The sequence below is a fragment of the Perca fluviatilis genome, chromosome 15 (genome assembly GCF_010015445.1).
Source record: "Perca fluviatilis chromosome 15, GENO_Pfluv_1.0, whole genome shotgun sequence".
NCBI classification, from domain to species: domain Eukaryota; kingdom Metazoa; phylum Chordata; class Actinopteri; order Perciformes; family Percidae; genus Perca; species Perca fluviatilis.
Window position 1 is genome coordinate 32,459,579 of NC_053126.1, and position 12,981 is coordinate 32,472,559.

Here is a 12,981-nt window from a genome sequence, read left to right on the forward strand (position 1 = left end):
TGGGCGGATCGATCTAAATATCGATAATATCGATACCAATGTTGGGGACCAAGAGTCTGGTTAAACCTGATTTTAACCAAAAAGGCCTCAGATTAAACTGACCTCTGGATACAAGACACACATGTGCTCAGAGACAAGGGGACATGTGGCCAAGACAAAGGAATCTTGGCCTGTATGTAAACCCCAAAGCCTGGTTAATTCACACCTCTATGTGAAAGTGCCAGCCAGAAGGGAAACGCCTCACAACTGGCCGGAAGTCAAAGGACTACACAATTGTAGTTTTTACCCTTTCAAGAGTTTCGAGTCTTCCTATTGGTTCAGCGGGACCATAAACACAGCAGGGGGTCTGAACCTACAGTGCCTTGCGAAAGTATTCGGCCCCCTTGAACGTTTCGACCTTTTGCCACATTTCAGGCCTCAAACATAAAGATATAAAACTGTAATTTTTTGTGAAGAATCAACAACAAGTGGGTCCCAATTATGAAGTGGAACGAAATTCATTGGCTATTTCAAACTTTTTTAACAAATAAAAAACTGAAAAAGTGGGCGTGCAAAATTATTCAGCCCCTTTACTTTCAGTGCAGCAAACTCTCTCCAGAAGTTCAGTGAGGATCTCTGAATGATCCAATGTTGACCTAAATGACTAATGATGATAAATAGAATCCAGCTGTGTGTAATCAAGTCTCCGTATAAATGCACCTGCTCTGTGATAGTCTCAGAGGTCCGTGTAAAGCGCAGAGAGCATCATGAAGAACAAGGAACACACCAGGCAGGTCCGAGATACTGTTGTGGAGAAGTTTAAAGCTGGATTTGGATACAAAAAGATTTCCCAAGCTTTAAACATCACAAGGAGCACTGTGCAAGCGATAATATTGAAATGGAAGGAGTATCAGACCACTACAAATCTACAAAGACCCGGCCGTCCCTCTAAACTTTCAGCTCATACAAGGAGAAGACTGATCAGAGATGCAGCCAAGAGGCCCATGATCACTCTGGATGAACTGCAGAGATCTACAGCTGAGGTGGGAGACTCTGTCCATAGGACAACAATCAGTCGTATACTGCACAAATCTGGCCTTTATGGAAGAGTGGCAAGAAGAAAGCCATTTCTTAAAGATATGCATAAAAAGTGTCGTTGAAAGTTTGCCACAAGCCACCTGGGAGACACACCAAACATGTGGAAGAAGGTGCTCTGGTCAGATGAAACCAAAATCGAACTTTTTGGCAACAATGCAAAACGTTATGTTTGGCGTAAAAGCAACACAGCTCATCACCCTGAACACACCATCCCCACTGTCAAACATGGTGGTGGCAGCATCATGGTTTGGGCCTGCTTTTCTTCAGCAGGGACAGGGAAGATGGTTAAAATTGATGGGAAGATGGATGGAGCCAAATACAGGACCATTCTGGAAGAAAACCTGATGGAGTCTGCAAAAGACCTGAGACTGGGACGGAGATTTGTCTTCCAACAAGACAATGATCCAAAACATAAAGCAAAATCTACAATGGAATGGTTCACAAATAAACATATCCAGGTGTTAGAATGGCCAAGTCAAAGTCCAGACCTGAATCCAATCGAGAATCTGTGGAAAGAACTGAAAACTGCTGTTCACAAACGCTCTCCATCCAACCTCACTGAGCTCGAGCTGTTTTGCAAGGAGGAATGGGCAAAAATGTCAGTCTCTCGATGTGCAAAACTGATGGAGACATACCCCAAGCGACTTACAGCTGTAATCGCAGCAAAAGGTGGCGCCACAAAGTATTAACTTAAGGGGGCTGAATAATTTTGCACGCCCAATATTTCAGTTTTTTATTTGTTTAAAAGGTTTGAAATATCCAATAAATTTCATTCCACTTCATGATTGTGTCCCACCTGTTGTTGATTCTTCACAAAAAATTACAGTTTTATATCTTTATGTTTGAGGCCTGAAATGTGGCAAAAGGTCGAAAAGTTCAAGGGGGCCGAATACTTTCGCAAGGCACTGTATAAATAACCTGACCCTAGGAAACCCCCTCGTCTTCACCTGCAACTCCCGTTGCTGACAGGAGGCGCGCAAGCGCTTGTGCTCAACTTCTATTTTCTGGAGAAAGTGGATTTAATTTCGGAGGATCCTATGAAAAACGCACCAGTGTTTTTTCATAGCACGGTAGAAGGAAACAACTTTTTCTTCTCAAAGTCCGACAAACTCTTCCCCTTACTGCCTTTTTGGAGGGGAGTTTCTCCGTGGCCCTGACGAGCGCCCGGGATTCGTTCTGTTTCATTTCTGTGGAAATCTATCGACAGAAACAAACGGACTGAACACACCGTAAAAAGGCTGACGTCTGGGCAGAGATAAGTAGTGTGTTTACTAATGAGCAAAGGGTTTGCTACCATTGTTGCCATTAATGTGATCTGATTTAATCATGTACTGGTCCATATGTGATTATTAATCTGTCTGTGAATGTATAACTGATCAATTATACCGTTGGTTTATGTTGTGTTATGTAGCTGGGTTAAAACCGTAAGCGCTACCCGCTAATTCATTCCTTTCATGGAATTTAGTTACTGTCTGCGATAGAATCGCGAAAATCAGCTGTTAGCTACTGGAGTGGTTATAGTGACGTTTCCCTCAGCAAAACCAAAAGTCTCAGTCTGTAGGACAGAGTGGCTGAGGGGAACTAGGTCATTATCGATAATTAAGATCAAAGTGCCTCTTTTCTTTACTCTTCTTCTCTTTCTCCTCTTACTAACATACACACACACACACACACACACACACGACACAGGCTAGTCGCGTATCTCCCGAGCTAACGCGGTAGGCTAGCTTCACACGTGGAGTCGGCATCACCTTGTACAGAGCTAACACATGACCTAGCATACTAAGCTAAGCGTGCGCGTTGCCTAGCAACCCCCTCAGCTTCTTCAGCTCCTCCCCGTGCACGCAGCACCACTACCGCCCTCTTGAGGCTAAATAGTTTTGTGCAGCTCACAGGAGTAGCCAGCTTGGTTTTTGTGTTAGGCCTACATTTTGACACCGCCCCTCCTCCTTCGCTCACACACACACACACACACACACACACACACACACACACAAACACACACACAACAACACACACACAGACGTGTCCATGACACATGCTGCTTTGTTTTGGCTTTGTTTTGGTTGTGATATGGTAAAAGATATATAAGTTTATTATTGAAGGATTATTGATTAGCTACTGATAATTGTGAAGTTAATAAATCTTATTATACTTAATTAGCAGTTGCTTGTGATTATTTGTGTACTTGTTGTAATAATCGCTGGTCGATCAGGTCCGTGCTTGGATTCACCCCTTCCTTTATTTCCTTTTTAAAGGATTACCACAGAAATGAGACAATGTTCCACAGTTGATTATTGGTCCCTGACTAGCAGGGTGGTGCCCCGTTTTGATTGTTTGTCGATTTGATAAAGTTATTAATAACTATATTCATAACTTTATTAATATTGATAAAACATCTTTGATAATTTGCCAATGATAAAATCTGTACCCTACGAGAATCCTACACCAACGTTGGTATCAATACAAGTGTAATAAGATTGATAATTTAGTTTCAGTTTCTCTCCGGTATGCACTTCCAACACATTCTCACACCCAACTCGTAAAATAAGGACGTTCGGTCAGGAGCCTTTCTCCTTCTTATTTGACGTTAAAAGTCTCCTTTAGCGTCTCATGTAAACGTGCTTGGTTGCCACTATTGCCGTCCCTTTTTCGGAGAAAAACAACGGGGAAAGGACGCCTCAAAAGCCGGGAAACACACCGCGGGTGAAGCGCGACAATAACAGAATCGCGGAGGTTAGGTTTAGGAGAAAAACAACGGGGAAAGGACGCCTCAAAAGCCGGGAAACACACGCCGTAGACGGGGGAAACAAAAGAAAAACAACGGGGAAAGGACGCCTCAAAAGCCACGCGGGGCGCGAACCCGAGTCTCCTGAGTGAATGTCCGGTGTTTTACCCATCCGCCACCCCAACCATCGTCCTTACCCAGCAATTTCCCCTTACATACCACTCGCTAAGTCTCATCCAACTGCGGCTCTCCCCAGTACGTTACACAAATACGCCGAAGGGTGCCTTTTTCGTCGCATCAGACGCTTAAGGACACTGACCAAACGTACTTATTTTACGAGTTCGGAATGAGAACGGGTTGGCACTGCTGCAGTTTTATCAAAGAGGCGACCTGGCTGTCTGTATCTGTGTAAGGGCCGCTGCTTTCAAGTGTTGCTCCTGTCACAGCGCGGAGCAGGCACACTTTGCTCCTCCTCCCCCCTCTTGTGATTTGATGTTGTACCGTCACGTGACTCAGCGGAGCCAGGCAAACAAGCAAGCTGCTAGCCAGGCCCGGCAGCGGCCCGCATCATGCATACACAAGCAGGACAGAGACGGTGGCTAAATTTTCAGGCCGAAAATGAAACAAAGGCAGGTATAATAAGGTATAATTTGTAAAAAGGCTGTAAGATACCGTGGTAACACAACAAGCATATGAAAATTCCATCCTGGTTTTAACTTATTAATAATCCAATGGAAAACTCACAAAAACACTTAAATGTCATGAAAATTCAATCAGATTTAACAATTTGATGAGTTACACCGAATTACAGTTTTTGCCGATTGCTTACACACTGAAATCAAAAGTATTACACAATTATCAAACCCAAGGACTCAAGGAGCAAAACATTGGCCCAGATGTGCACCACTGTAAGTACAATGTCGGCCTCACACCTTTTGCAAAACACTACACAGTGATTTGCAAAACACTAATGGTGTGTCTCAAATCGCGCACTTCTGTACTTATACTAACTATTTGAGTACACTCAAAATTTAACTCGTCGAAGTGTGGTAAATGCAGTGCACTACAAGTACCCGGATGGTGCACTCATAACGGTGAAAAAGTTGAGTGTGGATCGATGGACACTTTCCACACTCAACTGTCGCCATCTTGGCTACGTAGCGGAAGGGGCGGAGCTAACAAAAGGTGAAAAACTTTCGATAATGGCGGCCGAATACGCGACAGGGAGATCCAAATGTAAGTTCAACATTAGTCTTTTTGCTATACTTGTTTAACATATACGCAACCTGTTTATGTATGTGTGGTTAATTTTGCAGTCAGTGATGATTTTTTTTACCGCGAATTATAACGTTTATTTGCATCGTAATTTGACGTGCTATCAAGCTAGGTTTAGCTAACCTTAGCTAGCTAACAGCGGCGAAGTTACTGGTACTTCTAGCTATACTCTTTGGTTTAACCACTGGCAAATAAGTTATAACCTAGCTAACGTTACATGTGTTGTGGTATACGGTTCTTTGTTTTAAACTATCGTCCTCACTGTAGACGATTTTAGCGTTAGATGTGTGATCTGGTAAATATACATTAAGCTGCCAACGTTAGTAGTAATGTTACAGTACGTTAATGTATGCTATGTTATATCGTATTAACAGAGCTGTTTCTGTCCTGATCTGACTTATATAATCGTTAGGGACACGGACAATGCTGCCAACTTGAGGGAAGTCCTCCTCTGCTGGAAGGAGAACGACCTGGGGGAGGAGAGTGAGGATTTCCCTGCTGGTTTTGTGGACAGCACTGTGCACTGTCAGGGTGCAAAGGCTCTGGCTAAACCACGATCAGATGTCCCACGCCGTGCCGAGGATGTACCGTTAAAGGATCCCCCTGGAGAGTCTGAAGTCCACCCTCGTATCACTTTCCCCATCAAAATACAGGGCCAGCAATGAATAGAACAATAGGATCTATTTAAATGTCTATTGTGTTGCCTCTGCTTTCACTCTTGTATTTTCACTGTAATTAATAGCTATTGCAATAAACACCCTTTATATAAACATATATGACTATTTTCTATGTTAACGTTATATGTCAGTTGGACACCATTTTAATTGCTCCAATTTTGCTAAATAACTCAAAATGGCCATTTGTGGTTATTTATTATTTTTTTTTTTTACAATGAATTAAGAGCAAAAGCATGAATATCATCATACCTGGATGTTTACGGTTGCATAAAATAAAGTGCAAAAACAAGCAACAATAAAAATAATCATTCATTTTGATGAACAAGGCAGAAATGTATGGTGACAACAGGTGGTGGGAATGCTCTGCCCTGGGTATAATTCACAACTTCACAGAAGAAGAAGGAGGAGGACTGAGATGTTTTGATCGTCACTTCCTGTAAGTACAAAAGGCAGTGCGCGATTTGAGACAATACTCCCCCGTCAAATTTTACGCACTATGCAAGTAAGTACATAGTGTACGAAGTGCACTTCCCTTAGTGCACTTCGGGAAGTGCGCGATTTGAGACACACTATAACACACAGAAGTATATCATAATGACACTTCCTTGCAATTCCAAAGCACTGACTGTCCTATTACCACACCTATGAGCCAATCTGTGAAACAGCCATCAGGTGCGCAAACACATGATTTCTTAAAGGGGAACTATGCAGTATTTTTTTTTTAGCTTACTTTTTTTTTTTTTTTTACTGTAATTGTAACCTGTACTGGATACAGTATTTTATGTTTGCTGAGCTAACAGTGTTATGCACACTACTGTAGCTGTATGAAAACTGGGACATGTTTTGTTGGGATTCTCCATGTTGACTGATTTAGGTATATGGAGAGAAATAAATTATATTTTCCTCAGTATGCAGCATTGGTTATGTGTAGTGTTACTTATTGTATATTTGCACTTTGTCTGCGTACTTCATTTACAGTACTCTAATCACTGAGAAGTAGAATTGCTAAAAGTGATTTAGGTTAGCAACAGCAGTGTGTAACTGATTCAAACAGAATTAAGTCATATGAAACGTGTGTTTCATATGGTAACAAAATATGTTTATTTATTAATTAGTGTATAGTTTTTTTCAAGAGGTCTGAGTTGTTCTGCTAATTGGGTGTGTGGTTGTGCTAATTGTGTGTAGTGTTTTGAAAAACCGGTCCCTGTTTTCAAAGTAGTGCTGTATTAAAAAGTATTGGTATCGGTATTGTTATATGGCCCTGTATTTACTTGGTATCGGATTGATACCAAATATTGCAGTATCGCACACCACTACTCTCATCTATTTCAGCAGAGTATTACAGTTTTCTCAGTTGTTTACACAATAATACTGGTACATGTGACACAATGGCCGCAACCTGTACCTCATGTCCCAACCCCTTGAACCAATTGTGCTAAAATACAATCACATTTCCTGCTTTACACTAAAATTGCAGTTCTAAACCACACTTTTTTTCTGAACACTACAAACAATTTTCTACATTTGGCACAATCTTCTTACAGTAAATAACATAGTGTGGGGATTCATATTTGATAATAATATGTTGGATTCATTTCAGGACTTTTTAATTTGTTTAAAAAAATTACAAAACATAACAATAATTTAGAGGCATTGACTCTGAGGACCCCATAGGCTGTTGAAGATCCCTGGTCTAGAATGTTGATGAGATGCAGCCTAATTTTTTCCTAAGAAGCCTAAGCCCTTCTTCATTTATTTTTTCTTTCTCTTTTTTTTACTGTATACAGTATGTTTTTTATTAGTTTGTTCTGTATGTAGAACATTTCACACATTTAGCTTTATGTTTGATGGGATGTATACAATATTTAGGGGGGAAATAAACATTTCTGTTTATATTTGTGTGTTTTAAATTTGACTATAAACACATTATGTAAAAATATTTTAAAACATTACATATTTTATTTTATTGGCAATGTAGTAGGAGTAACACTGATGATGCAAAAGGCATAAGTCTCCTGATAACGAATAGTGTTTTCCATTTATAATAGTGTTTTACATTGAGCGCATCAGTGTTCACTTGGTTCTTAGAAATGTTTATTAATATGTTGGTGTGTGTGTGTGTGTGTATGTGTGTGTGTCATTTGAACACAAATGACATTTTGAGGAGACAATATTTTTGTGTTTTTGAATTTGTGTGTAGAGTTCTGAGAATATGAGATATGCTTTCAGGAAATATTTGTAAACAATTGAGAAAACTGTAACATTTGGATTTTTTTTCTTAATTAAATCACAACTATATTCTTGAAATCTTTGTTTTCAAGTCAATGTTTTGAATGTGCAAAAAGTTATGAGCAGAAATCTTGCAGAAACACATATGAGCTACTAAAATCCAGGGGTTTATAAATTAATTAAAACTAATTAATGTATTATTGATGTGAACTGGTGCATGCATGCACATTTAAAGAGTTTACTACTACTTGTATCACCCCCCAATGTTGAAACAAAACCTACGCCCTTGCACACGCGCACACACACACGATGCAAGACTAAAATTATTTTATCACTACTTCATCAATCAGCTGTGCCTGCCTGAGCCATGCAGATTCATTATCATCCTTGTGTTCATTGTGATAAGTGGTAGCCTCTTTTCCCCCTCTTTGCCCCTACCCTTCTGTATGTGCTCTTTTGCATTTTGTTTGTTTTAAGAGCTGCACTGAGGCAAATTCCTACTAACTGTGTTGACCTGGCAGTAAAGTATTGAATTAAACAGGCTACATATATTTCTCTCTGGAGTAGGGAGCATGTCAAATATGAAAAGGAAAGAGAATAGGAAGGTAATATAGCTATATTGCCTGTACTAGTTGTTTTAGTCATTTTCTCAAGAGTTTAAACTAAGCCCACATACCTATTAATCTAAGCTAGCTTGATAAAGTCAACCAGTGAGATTATGGGCCATATCTTGCACCCGGTGCAGCGCAGCGCAAAGCCCAACACAAGTTTTTTTGCTAGTTTAAGACCGACGCAGTTGTCAATTTCCCATCCAGCGCCCACGTTGTTTAAATAGCAAATGCACCTGTGCCCATCTTTGCGCCCATGGGCGTGCTGGTCTTACAGGGAGGTGTGTTCAGGTGAATTATTGGCGTATTGCTATCTTGAGGCAGCGGGAAGTGATCGCGCAATTGACCAACAAAAACCTGGTCTAAAGTCAATAGCGCAGCATTTCATTGTTATTTTAACAGTGAATTAGTAAAATGTGCCTAGGCTCGTGCACAGCTCACGCACACTATGCTTGTTACACACACAGGGAAGCGCAGCAGCACAGAAACATGCAAACATTACAAATAAAAATATTACGGTGCAAATCCGCCATCATAATAGCAATGCGCCATGGTCCAAACGCGCCTGGCTTTTAAAGGGAATGGGAGATGACACTCTGATTGGTTTATTGCATGTTACGCCCAAAACACACCTATGAATTAATGAAGACACTAAGTACAACCCTTTGAACCATGCGTCCGTCGCACAGACCCTTTTTTCCGCCGTCAAACTAGCAAAAGTGGATTTGTACAAGCCCTAAACGCACCTGCACCATGCGCTTCACGCCGTGCGCTTAGATCGTTGAAATATGGCCCTCTGTCTGTCTCCAGAACAGTTCTCTGTTTTAAAAGCTTTGATTTCTGAAGCAAGAAGCTAAGCGAGTGCTCACAGTGTAGCAGCATATCTTTTGGCTGTGCTGTGATGGCGACATGTTGTACATACCTCCACTCAGTCAGACTTTAGTAACACAACGCAGGGGGAGAGACTGAGGAGGATAGCCTGAGGATGGGATGGATACACCAGTGTTAGTATGGGATGGGGAGACATCAGGTAGGAGGGAAAGGAAGAAGGAACAAGGGATGATGGGAAAAGGAGCGAGAGGAGGTAGCAGCAGAGGGCAGAGTGAATGGGATAGAATGAGCTATTGTATCTTCACACCACGAGAGGACATACGGTGTTGTGTGCTGTACAGATTGTAAAGCTCTTTTGAGGCAAATCTGTGATATTAGGTTACTGTATATTGACTTGGGAAACTCCGTTATTTATTTTGTCTATGTCTCCGCAGAGACAGGAAGTAAATGAATACTCAAATATAATTGCTAAATCAACTAATCATAGTTAGTTAGTCATAGATATGATATGTACAAGTTCCAAAGGGAATCAGTTGTTTGGTATATTGTATTATTACTGTACTGTAGTGGTTTGCAAAGTGGGGTCCAAGGGGTCCCCAGCAAAAAGAGGAATCATACATTTTCTCTATAATTCCATCTTTAAGTAACACAATGACATAATGTATGACTATTTTGGTCATTGATTTCATACAATTTCTAAAATAAATAATCTAAAAGCAAGAATCTTATTAAATGGGGGTCAGTGGTCTGTGCCAGTTTAGGGGTCCTTGATGTGAAAATGTTTGGCAATCACTGCTGTATAGTATACTATAGGGGGTGTCAAACTTACATTATGAAAAGGTCAGTATCACTATCTAATTTAAATTTGCATCAATAGTTACAGATCTAATAATTATTTTTGACACATCGAACTTTAATTTGGATAGGATATGGCTACTATAAGGCTATATCCTAAGCTATACTTTTTACTGCCAATAACAGTCAACAAATAACATTAAAAGACCAAAACCAACAATGAGAGAGATGGTGTATTTGTTCCACATAGGTGGGTCAGTGGTCTGGCGTGACTTTTCCACTTGGAGGGGCTACAATCCTTTAGGTAGTGTCAGTGATGTGTTTTTTCTTTAGTGAGTATTTGTGTGTGTGTGTGTGTGTGTGTGTTTATGGTAATTAAGGAACATGTCAATGCAGTGTAGCTTATTGACGTGTTTTTAACAATAGAGCTCTATGGCACATGGCACACATCCTTTTTAATAGGATCAGTTCATTGTTGGTTTGGGATTTGTTGACAATAAGAAACATATAAAATACCACCAGACTTTTTAAATTGAATACTTATTCAGACTATCTGGGGACAGAAAAACAGTATAAACCATATAAAGTCTCTTTTTTGTCAGTTACTCTAACTGCCATCATCTTCTCAAGTTGATGGCCACATGTTTACAAGCAGTTTAAACAATCATCAATCATTGTACTTCCAAAAATGTCAAATATTACTGTGATTGATTGAAATGTGCTTAAATTCCAATCGCACGTATTGATATAAAGTTTTATCTATGATCTGTGATCAATGAATTCATGAGATTCCTCCAGAGAAAAGGAGAATGGACAAACATGTGAGAATGGAGAGTGATGACAAGGGTGGGGGTGGATAGAGGAGTGCAGGGAGGCCAAGGAAGATGATGGGAAAGGGTAGAGCGGGAGTACGAAAGGGGAAGGAAAAGGCTTGAGGATGAGTAGGGGTACACAGAAGTGAACAACCAGGGCAAATATTATCCCAACAACAATCTGCATGCAAAATATATTTCAACATGTGCTTCAACTTACAGCAAAATGCTCTTATGTTTAGCTTTTGGAAATAATCACAAAAAGCTTTTTTTGTTACTTAAAAAAAACACAAATTACACACAAATATGCGTTTGAAATTTAATTGTATCATTGGAACCGCATGTGGATTTTAGATTGTCAAAAAATAATATTTGCATCAAATACAGACATATAAAAATGCAGTTTAGGATTAAAAGGTACATACATACATACATACATACACAACCTGTATGTATGTGACATGTGACATACACACACATGCACACACACCACACTGAGTAAAACAGGAAAAGTAAATAAAGAAAGAATATATAGAAAGTTTCATTGCTATGTCATATGAACGCAGAGACACATTAAAGATAACAGTATGAATACACGAACCATGAAAAACCCTATAGTTATGCAGAGAGAGATGCACATGCAGAACATTAATAAGGATATCGCAGATGAACAGATTATACCATGCATGATCTAATAATGAAGGTCCTGTTACAGGACATTAGTGAGAATTAGGGCAATATGTCATTAAATGAAAAACATGGCAAAGTTATGATATGATTAATAAGATATGGAGGGAAGGACAGAAAATGAAGAAATATGAGTAAAAAAAAACAACATAAAGTCTAACCATTTCTTTTTAATTTTAACTTGACTAAAACAATGAGTGCAGAGGTCTATGGTGGCTGAGGGTGCTCAACACAGAGAACTTAGTGTAAGAAAGCATGAGCAAACACAAAACACAAGCACATGAAGAAAACATCTTCATCACTCAATGCTAAATGCTTACATTGCATTTAGACAACACAAACCAGCATTAGCTGACATTAGACATTAGCTTAATCCTTCACCCACAACCATAACAATTTAACATATTTACTAGACTGTCATTTTAAGTTTAAAAGGAGTCAACTGGAAACATTCAAAAATCAGCTGCAGCCACATTTTAGTTCCAACTCATGGAGCTAAAGTTAGCTTAAAGGTGATCTATTATATAGCATTTTCAGGTTCATACTTGTGTTTTGTGTTTGTACTAGGACATGTTTACCTGTATTCACCCTCTGTATGAGACGCTCTGCTGGAGCGGCTGTCTCTTTAAGCCCCCCCCTCCTGAAAAAGCCCAGTCTGCTCTGATTGGTCAGCAGTCTACATCTAGCTCCTGTTGTTGTCTCTGTACAGTCGGTGTCCGACTTCAACAGAGTATACAGCAGGACGTTGTATCATGAAAAACACCAATAAAGGCTTCTGAACCAAATACTACCCAACCAGACATGTTTCAACAGTAATGTAACCCATAATTGGGGAGAAATTACCAACATTGGTAGCCAAGATTACAGATTTCCCTGGCGTTAGCATGCAGCTACTATAACTTAGTTAGCACTGAATAGTAATATAATATAGCAGCACTTTCTACCGTCAAATATCGCAGATAAAGGCCAAAAACTACATAACCAGACATAACCAGTAATGTGACCCAAAATTGGGGAGAAATTAACAACATTGGAACATTGGGAGCCAAGATTAAAGTTTTTGCATGTAGCTACATGTTAAAACCACAGTACCTTAAAAAACAAAAAAACAAAACAACACTACAGCGCTGCCTACCTGGAGCAGATGACCAATCATTGAAGCCGGAGAAGGCCGGCTTGGTGTTACGTGACACAGAGTAGAAAAAACTGTTGAAATTTGAACGTTTTAGCTCACAGGGATTTCTCTGAAATACTTCTACATC

The 12,981-nt window shown here is 39.9% G+C and overlaps 1 protein-coding gene and 1 long non-coding RNA gene across 6 annotated transcripts in view; one reads left to right on the top strand and one right to left on the bottom strand.

The window, feature by feature from the left end:
• LOC120574086 (potassium voltage-gated channel subfamily C member 1-like) overlaps positions 1–12,981 on the bottom strand; it is a 118,085-nt gene that overhangs the window by 27,830 nt on the left and 77,274 nt on the right. The window lies entirely within an intron of this gene.
• Positions 4,784–5,854, top strand: LOC120574088. The gene is made up of 2 exons (XR_005641820.1): positions 4,784–5,041; positions 5,493–5,854. It is a non-coding gene; the product is annotated as an uncharacterized LOC120574088 (long non-coding RNA).